The sequence below is a fragment of the Dasypus novemcinctus genome, chromosome 2 (assembly GCF_030445035.2).
Source record: "Dasypus novemcinctus isolate mDasNov1 chromosome 2, mDasNov1.1.hap2, whole genome shotgun sequence".
Taxonomy (NCBI): domain Eukaryota; kingdom Metazoa; phylum Chordata; class Mammalia; order Cingulata; family Dasypodidae; genus Dasypus; species Dasypus novemcinctus.
The window spans coordinates 37397911-37407420 of record NC_080674.1 but is presented as its reverse complement, the minus strand read 5'-3'; the positions used below and the strand labels follow the sequence as shown (position 1 = coordinate 37407420).

The 9510-nt window shown below is 40.7% G+C and overlaps 1 pseudogene; it reads right to left on the bottom strand.

Moving 5' to 3' along the window:
• Positions 1-8553: 8553 nt before the first annotated feature.
• Positions 8554-8678, bottom strand: LOC111764907 (small nucleolar RNA SNORA70; annotated as a pseudogene).
• Between the last annotated feature and the right edge of the window lie 832 nt (positions 8679-9510).

Sequence of the window (9510 nt, the reverse complement as noted above, 5' to 3'; positions counted from 1 at the left end):
ATCATACCAGAGGTGGTCATGTAATCCAGAGAGAAGAGATGAGCAGATCTAAGAAGAGATATAAGGCCATGTGGCTCAAAGAGACTACAAGGAAAAACAACAAAGAAGCTGTCTTGTTTCTTGATATCTTTATTTTTTTTTTGGTCTTTATTTATTTTTTAAAAAGATTTATTTATTTATTTATTTCTCTCCCCTCCCTGCCCCCTGTCCCAGTTGTCTGTTCTCTGTGTCTATTTGCTGCGTCCTTCTTCTTTGTCCGCTTCTGTTGTCAGCCACACGGGAATCTGTGTTTCTTTTTGTTGCGTCATCTTGTTGTGTCAGCTCTGTGTGTGTGTAGCACCATTTCTGGGCAGGCTGAACTTTCTTTCGCGCTGGGCGGCTCTCCTGACGGGGTGCACTCCTTGTGCATGGGGCTCCCCTACGCGGGGGACATTCCTGCATGGCACGGCACTCCTTGCATGCATCAGCATCGCGTGTGGGCTAGCTCCACACGGGTCAAGGAGGCCCGGGATTTGAACCGTGGACCTCCCATGTGGTAGACGGACGCCGTAACCACTGGGCCAAGTCTGCTTCCCTTTATTTATTTTTTAATGTTACATTAAAAAAATATGAAGTCCCCATATACTTCCCACCCCCTCACCCCACTCCTCCCACAACAACAATCTCCTCCAACATCATGGGACACTCACTGCACTCCGTGAACACATCTCTGAGCACTGCTGCACCACATGCCACATGGTCAATGGTCCACATTTAAGTTTACACTCTCTCCCAGTCCACCCAGTGGGCCATGGGAGGACACACAATGTCCAGTAACTGTCCCCGCAGTACCACCCAGGACAACTCCAAGTCCTGAAATGCCCCCACATCACATCTCTTCTTCCCACTCCCCATCCCCAGCAGCCATCATGGCCACTTTCTCCACCTCAATGCCACACTTACTTCCATTACTAATCACAACAATTTCAGAATAGAGCATCAGCAAGTCCACTCCTCTTGATATCTTTAAATTACCTGGTTCAAACTTTCACAAGATTCCTATGAGGTACTCCTGTGTAATCCACAAAATCCCTCACTGGAAGTGATGTGCTGATAAACTAGTTCTCAAATAACAACAACAACAAAAAAGCAGCACTGATTTGTTGCATTTGCCAATTTCCAAGAAGTAAATACTCTCACCATGGCCTATTTCAAATTATTGCTATGCCACTGAATGTGGAGCTGAGAAGAGATGTGCATATATATTTGGCTCTAGCCTATCAGTGTCTTCAGCTTAAGCTAATGTGAATGGGTTCCTGTTCCTTGCAAACAAATTCAGTTCATTCCCATTATTTGTAGTAATATTCTATAAAGTTGCCATGGACAATAAATTAACAAATACTGGACCATTGTTCCCAAGGAAAATACCAGATTTAGGTTCCCATGAACCCCTAGTCACAATATTTGTGTCAACAGATAGATACATAACCTTATTTCATGTGTGTTTTTGTTTAAAGGCACCTTATTTAATATATATTGTTGATTCACTATCATTAAACACATGGCCAACAGCACTATAACACATTCCTGAACGAAGCTTATCTAACACATCTATTTTCTACCTTCTCACATGACACTAGACAGCACTCAGCACTACTATCAGGGACCATTTTAAGCAGTAAAATCATCAACAGAAAGCCCCCAAATGTGAAATATGTGGCTCTAAATATGTCATGAAAAGGATGCTTGTTTATAGGATGAGAGCTGAAACAAGAAGGTAGAATGTCACCTTGCTCAATCTCAGTTGAGAATGAGCATGTCAGGTAATTAAAAAATTTTGCCACTCCATGCATGTCTGTGAAGGACCATGATAGTGCTGTGAGTATTGATTTTGAGGTTACAAATAAATTTTAGTGTGTAGGAGAATTCATAAATATGGATTCAGTGAATAATGAGGATTAACTGTACTGTATCATATCAAATTAAGACACCATTGATTGGCTAGTTTATTTATCATCAACAAAGGAAAAAACCACTCTGCTTACTAACCTCTGACACAACGCTTTATGGACAGTCCTGTATCATGCATGAAATCAGTCATGCCAGCTCTTTGACAATTTTCTGCATCCATTCCTAGGTGTTTGGAACCTACACTGCCCTCAGTTGTGCTGCTTGGCAGGTGATAAGCCGTTTCTGTTTTTTTTGGTATCTCAGTAATAAAAAGGAACGTGGTTTCATTGGCTCATGGGTATCTTCCTTTATTCAGTCTAGTAAAACACCAGCTGTTTTGAAAGAAAATACAGAACTGTGGTCCTTTCTCCAACAATAAATATTTGCTTTCTTAATATCAAATATATACCTTTCTACTCTGATCCCATGCTCTTCTGTGTAGACAATAACTTTTTGCTACACTGCCAAATCATAGTGTAATTTTCCTTTGCAATAACACAAGGTCATAGTATAATTTTAAACGGAAATTAAACTCAACATGTGTAGGACCTAAATTGCAAATTACTCAAATGAACTGATGACAAAATGATCATGTTTGCTCCTGTGCAGGTAATGCCAATTAATCACAATAGCAGATCTAGTCCACAGCTCTTATAAGACTCCATTGAATAAGACAAAGCCCAATTCCAGGAATGTTACAGTGTGAAGAAAAAGTGCATCCTAGAATCAGTGAAATCTGGTAATCTGTACTACAGAAAACAACGTGGCTTAGCTGTTACCTCCTCCACGGAAACTTTCCTAACCACCTTCTGCCTCTCCTTTTGAGATGGGCTAAGCATCTCTCCTTTGTGGTCCCACAGCACCTGCGCATATCTATTTTTAGCGTTTAGCATGTGGTGTCCTAATTATCTGTTTACCTGAAGGATTTATCTTCAATAACTCTTTGAGTCCAGGGTGCCTACAGTGCCTGGCACATAGGAGGTTCTCAGGAAATGTTTGTGTAATGACCGATTTGTGAATCCTAGGAGAGATGGCTCATTTCTCAGGCCAACAGTGTGCAAACTTCTAAGTAGGAGAGCCCATGTTGGTGCCAGGTCCTATCCTGCAGCAAATCACACTCTGACTATCCCTACCATTTATAGCAAAACAGTTGAGAACACTGTGCCTCTTGTTTACACCCCCTATCATACCCTTTGATATGGGAAACCAAGTCATGCAAAAATTCTAATGGGTAATAATGGCACTGTGTTTTATCTTTTGCAGATAACTCATGTCCTTTTAGAAGGAAGTCAGAATGAGCTAACTCACGGAAGACAGTCCTGATGAGAATTTCAGACTGATGCAGGGAAACATTGCCTTTACAGTCTCTAAACCTATACCATTTAAATGCTTGTCTGGGTTCACTGTATATCTTAATTCGGGGCGGACATTTGCTAAGTCGAATTGTAAGGAAAGTCTGAATTGTCTTTGGGGTTCCCAATCTTCTCCCTTGGGTTCCTTTCTTCTGTTTTTAGGGATTGGATTGAACAAGGGACCATTACTTCTGAAACCATAGGTGAGCCTCCCTAACCTGTAAGGCAGGACACAAGAGGAAACCAAGTCTCCAGCAGTATGACCCACTTGCTCCAAACTAAACCAATCATTTACCATCCCACAGCCAAGAGTCAAAAAAACCAGTTCAAGTCACCTATGGTATCCTGCTTTCCCTAAGTGAGGAAAATGCCCAATTTCTTACAGATCTCAATTCTTGTTCTCCGTCATGTATATATCTCATTTCCCTCCTCTCTCTATTTTTAAAACTTCCAAAAATAAAAGTTACTTCTGCTATTTTTTTCCCTCATAATACTCTTCCCTCCCTGCATTGCTTTATCCTGCAAGGTCAAACTAAAATAGGAAATCTGAAGAAGGAAATAATAGTTATTTGTGTCAATTAAAAAACAAACAACAGCCATTCATAAAATTGCACTCAAGTTTTCATGGTTTTGGTATCTTGCAAGCTAGGACACTGGAAGGACTGACTGTCAAAGAATTGGAAAGTAGGGCCAGTCCAACATCTAGTGTCTGTGATTTAATGTCCAGACAGAGGTGGGAGGGGGGACCTCTCCCCTGCCTTGCAAAAGCAGAAACATACCTTTGGCGATTCTGCTACAGGGAGGCTCTGTGGATAAGAAACCTCAAGAATGAAACACTTAATTATAACCAAACATGGAGCAAACAAAGGAAGAGGGGCTGAACTGGGCTGTTTCATATGAATACTGCTGACAAAAGGAGGCAGCTTCTTCCAAATTTTGTAAGAGATCAGTGACAAGCTGGCATTTTTCACTTCATGGGGCCAGAAGAAGTCAAATTTACAAAACATCCTCATTTATGGTTTAAAACCAAATGAATTCAGGCTCCCTACCCTGGTGAGTGTTAAGGCTGCTGCATGCTCTTGGAGCTTTCATATTGATATAATTTCATGACTGGGGAAAATATTTCAGACATTTCCCTACCTCTAATAGTTTCCATCCATAACCTCAGAAGGAAGGTAAAAATAACTAGTGAGTGTGATGAGGGTGTGGCTCCCGAGCCTTTGTATGAAGTGCTAACAAAAGGGATATAGCAATGTGTTTGTGTCCAGCCATTCTCACTCTTTACCTGGACCCTCTTTTGCACACCTGGACTTGATAAAACCTGCAGAGGTAGAGAAGAGGTTTCTTTTATTTTTTATAAGCCATCTTGTTCATGTGAGAAAGAAATACATGTCCTTGGCTCTGAATTATGATATTGATATTTATCAAATGCCTGCTAGGGGCCAGGCATTTCACAACTATTAGAATCCTTGCACCCCATGTTACACAAATATGGAATCTGGGACTAAGAGACTAAATCAAATGACTTGACCAAGACAAGAAAGCTAGAAGGTGGGTGAGCCAGGATTCGAATGGGTTTCTCACTGACTCCAAAACTTACCATCTTTCCATTATACCAAGATGCCAAGGCAACTGGCCAGACTACAATGGAATAAGGCTTTGGCAAAGCATATCCAAAATAAAGAAATGAACACGAATTTTAGAATTTTATCAGGCAAGTCTTATTGTGGGACTTCTGGGGAGTCTACAAACCTCTAAGAACAAATTCTTTTCTGATTAATTAATTTTTTAAAAATTTCTAAATTTTTTTCACTAAGAACAAATTAAAGTTAATTATAAAAGAAAACTAAAGGTATTATTAACAGTGCAGTCACTTCTGGGTGGGTTCAAATCACCCATCTCTGCCATGACCTCGCCACCCCGAGCATTGTGCATGGTTCTTCCAGTTGATTCTGATCTACACGTTGACCTCAGAACCTCACCTTGTGGATCTCCAGGCTGGGGGCCCACACCCCTGTCTCAGGCTTTAGAATTTCCCACCCTAGATAGGTACTCAACTTATATTCCCATGAATGAATTCTCTTAGCAAACATCAGCCAACCTCTTCCAGATGCACTTTGGCAACATGCTGCAGTTTCTGGGGAATTGAAAGGAGGATATTTTCAGGAAAAGGTTAGGTGTCCCTGAGTGGATTCTTTGGTCAGAGGCTAGGCAGTCAGTAGAGAAGTCACAGTAGGTTCAGATGGGCTACTGACTTCAGTGTAGAACAGATTTCAGCGGCCATGTGGCCATCTTGTAATGAGTTCCACCACTCCATTTGCACTACCAACACCCTGGTTCATGCCACTACCCTTCCTAACTGCTGATAGAGCAGGAAACTTCTAATTGGCTTTGCTTCCCTTCTCACCCACAGTAATCTACTTCAAGGCATTACCTTTCCCCCTTGCCTATCCACCTACTAAAGCCAAAGTAATCATTGAACACCATAAATCATGTCAATTCCCTGGTTCAAACCCTTCAATGGCTTCCCATTGTGCGCAGAGTCAATCTCCAACTCTTCACTGCAGCTTGCGGGGCCTAGTAGACCTGGCCTCTGACTTCTCCTCCGAACCTCGTCTCACGCCAGTGTTTTCCTTGCTTTCTGTGCTCTAGTCAGAGCCATCCTCTCTTTCTTCCCTGAACAAGCCAACTCCTTTCCCTCCTCAAGGAACAGCACTTGCTGTCTCCTCTACCTGGAAGAACATTCCCCAGGACATCATCGTTTTTGTCCTTCAGGCGTCACCTCAAAGTTCCCCTCTTTGCACAGGCCTTTCCCCTCCCTTCACTCTCTCTCACATTTCCTGATCATTTCCTCTTAGCACTTACTACTGATGGCAAGTATCTCATGTCTTTATTCATTTTTCCTTGTTTGTTATTCTCTTTCCCTTAATAAAATGTAAGGTCATGGAAATGGGAACTTTATTTTGATCAGCACTTTGCCCATCCCATTATTCAAAAATGGTAAATATGTACCAGCGTTTTGAGAAGCACGTGTATTAAATAGGGTCTAATATACTATAAGATCTTCTAAGTAACAAGCAAACAAAAAAAAGGAAAATTATACTGTTATGGATGATTGCCTTTTGGTCAACCCAGTTGTAGCATACACATGTCACTGTTCATCCAACTTACTAGCAGCAAAACATACTTTGCCTCTCTCTTCACTGATTTTTTTTTTTCCCTTTTAGATAGATAAATGACTCCAAATGTGGCTCAAATTCACAACCCTTTTTCTGGCTTCCCTTTTAGTTCTTAAGACAGAATAGTACATCAACCTAGAATAACAAAATATAACCCTCTGACATTTATTACTATAAACACTAAATTGTAGAAAAACAGTTCACCTTACGAGGAATTTAAACTGCTTTTACCCATGTGATGCTACTGCCGTTATCAAATATGAAAATTTTCCTTTCTAGTCTGCATTGTTTACTTTATATTACAGTTTTCAGAACACTTTAGAATTACTGGTCCCATTTAACCTTCACAACCTGAGAAGTTGTCAAAGAAAAAATGACCCATATTTTAGGGAGGAGGAAACCAGTTCCGAGTGGTTGGTTGGGTACCCCGGACTGTCCTAACTGACACCCCCAGACCTTAGGGGGTGAAGCTTTGCTTCATCACTGTCACAGTGTGATTTTCATAATGAAATTGTACAACCCTTTAAAACATGACAGGACTGATGAAAACGGGTGGTGTGTGGACCGATACAGTTAACTAGCTATTGAAGAGGTGAGTTTGTTTTCCATCTAGAACAGTGGTTTCTGAGGTTTTCCTCACAAAGATTCCTCTCATTTTTTCCAGGATGGATTTCCTCAGACTTAGAGGGTCCCCACCCAGTCAGATTTTGATCCTCTTTAGATAGCTATTAATAACATTTTAATGCAGAGTCCACTCTATGACCTTCTTTGTTCAGTTATCCCGTGTAGCCTCGTTATGGGTAGATTTTATTGTTTTCCCTCACAGATTTTGAAACATTGACAATAGTACAAAGCCCCTCTCTAAAACTGCCTCTGAGAACCCTAAGTAACCCAGGGATTTTGTACATGGCGTCTGAGCATGTACTAGCTATAAGTATGCTCAGGAAGGGTATTTGAATATCAGTTAAAGTATAAATTAAGTTGTATTTAAAGACCATGTCCAAAGCTGTCTGTTGCAATGCCAATGAAATATAAAACATTACTTGAAATAAATTAGCTACAATTATGGGCAGGTAATCTTTTCCCTAATCAATGGTTTATTATAATAATGCTAAATGTGGAGGAATATTAGGCTTGCACAATTTCCAGAACAAAAGACTGAGTCACCTAGTTTTGGCTGAAGGATACAAATGACGAATATTTTTGTTTTTTAAGAAACATTTTGTCCAGATGTGTGCGATGAACCCTGATACAGGAAAGCAAACTATTTCCTTCTAAAAGAAAACAGGATATATATTTAGTATCTGATCATCTCCCTTTTATTACATATCCCAATAACTATTATTTAGGATTAAAACTCACTAATAATGACGAATATATATACAGGCATTTTAAAAAAGAGTTTACAGAGTTCTTTACCTATATTGTCTTATTTTATTCTCCCAACAACTCTGAGTATCGTAGCTTTGCTGACAATTGAGGACACTGAGGCAGAGGCAATTAAGTGGTTTCACCCAGACGACCCAACACTTCACTAACAGAGGAAGATTTGAAAACTTTCAGACTCCTCAAACGTACTTTCCACAACACCCTTACTTTGGCAGCCACTGCGGTTTTCATCACAGACTGCTACTGGTTGTGAGATCTTTTTGGTAGTTTTAGCAAATATTTAGGTTGGAGAAAGAGAAAGCGCTCATCACATAGTATCACTTTCCCCCTAATTGCCACTCAATGCCTTCTAACAAATTTCTTATTTGACTGGTCAGTGAACTGGCCTAGATAATCCTCCCACTGAAAAGCAAACTGCTAAACAATGGAAAGTTCATTTCTTGTCTTTCAAGTGTGGGCGAAACCCACCCGTGGTCATTCTGAGTGGAGGGAGGAAGAAGCCTTAATAGTTTTAAGGTTTTCCTTGCTCCTTCTTTGGTTACTTAGCAGTCTCCCTCCTCTCACGGGGCAGCAGGAGGACAGATGGACAGAGACACATTCATGATGAGCTGGCCGATGTGGACCCGGGTCCCTCACATACCTGTCTGGAGCCTAGATTGGGGATGGCATGAGGTCACAGACAGGACCAGCAAGAGGCAAGGAAGGGCTGTCTCCAAGGTCCCTTAGGGCAACCTGTACAGGCAACAGGCCCCTAGGAGGCTGCTGTCCACAGCCACTGCACACCAGGCCCCCATAGGGAGAGGGGGGCCGTCGGCTTAACTGGCTGCAGACACAGCTAACCTTTATTAACATTTTAGTATGCATACGTGCATGTCTGTACTTTTACAAAACTGAAGTGGAATTATACTGTAACATACTGAGAACCCGGTTCCATGTCTGAATGCGTTCTACTACCATTTCACTTTAAATCTACCACAAGATTTTAATAAAATGTATAGTTTTACCTCTATGGTTTGGTATTTAGATTGATTCTCATTTCTTGCTATTTTAAACAGTGCTGTGATGAATAGGCATGCAGCTAAATTTTTGCAATTTAGTAGTCATCCTGACTACTGCTTTAGAATAAGTTTCTAAAGTTTTCTGAGCAAAAGTTATGAACGTATTAAGAGGTATGTGTCATATTGCTTCCTGAACTGTTGAAACAATCTCCATTCCTGTCAGCAGTGTATAAGGGTTTAGAAAGCATTCTTACCATACAACTCACTTCTGTGGGTGGGTGAGAGGTTGTGACTAACACCTAGAAGAAGCTCCTTCCTGAGGCACATGAAATTTCTGGAATTGCAAAGGGTTAATAGGATGGTGGTGGTTTTTTTGATTTGTAGTCTAGGCAACCAGTGTGGGACGAAAATTCTCCTAAATAGATTACCGCCAAGAGGTCATCAAATATCCTACTTGCCTATAATTGCACCTTATGGTTATACATAACAACATGTTCACATGGTACTAAATCAAAATAACACTAAAACCATGTCTTATAAATTGTGAAACAAAACAAGACTTCAGTGTTTTGTTTTGTTTTTTCTTTCTTCTAATTCAATCAATAGTAATTGCTGGTTTGCTTGACTTCCCTGCCCTTCTCCCCTTTCAGCCATCCTTACGAT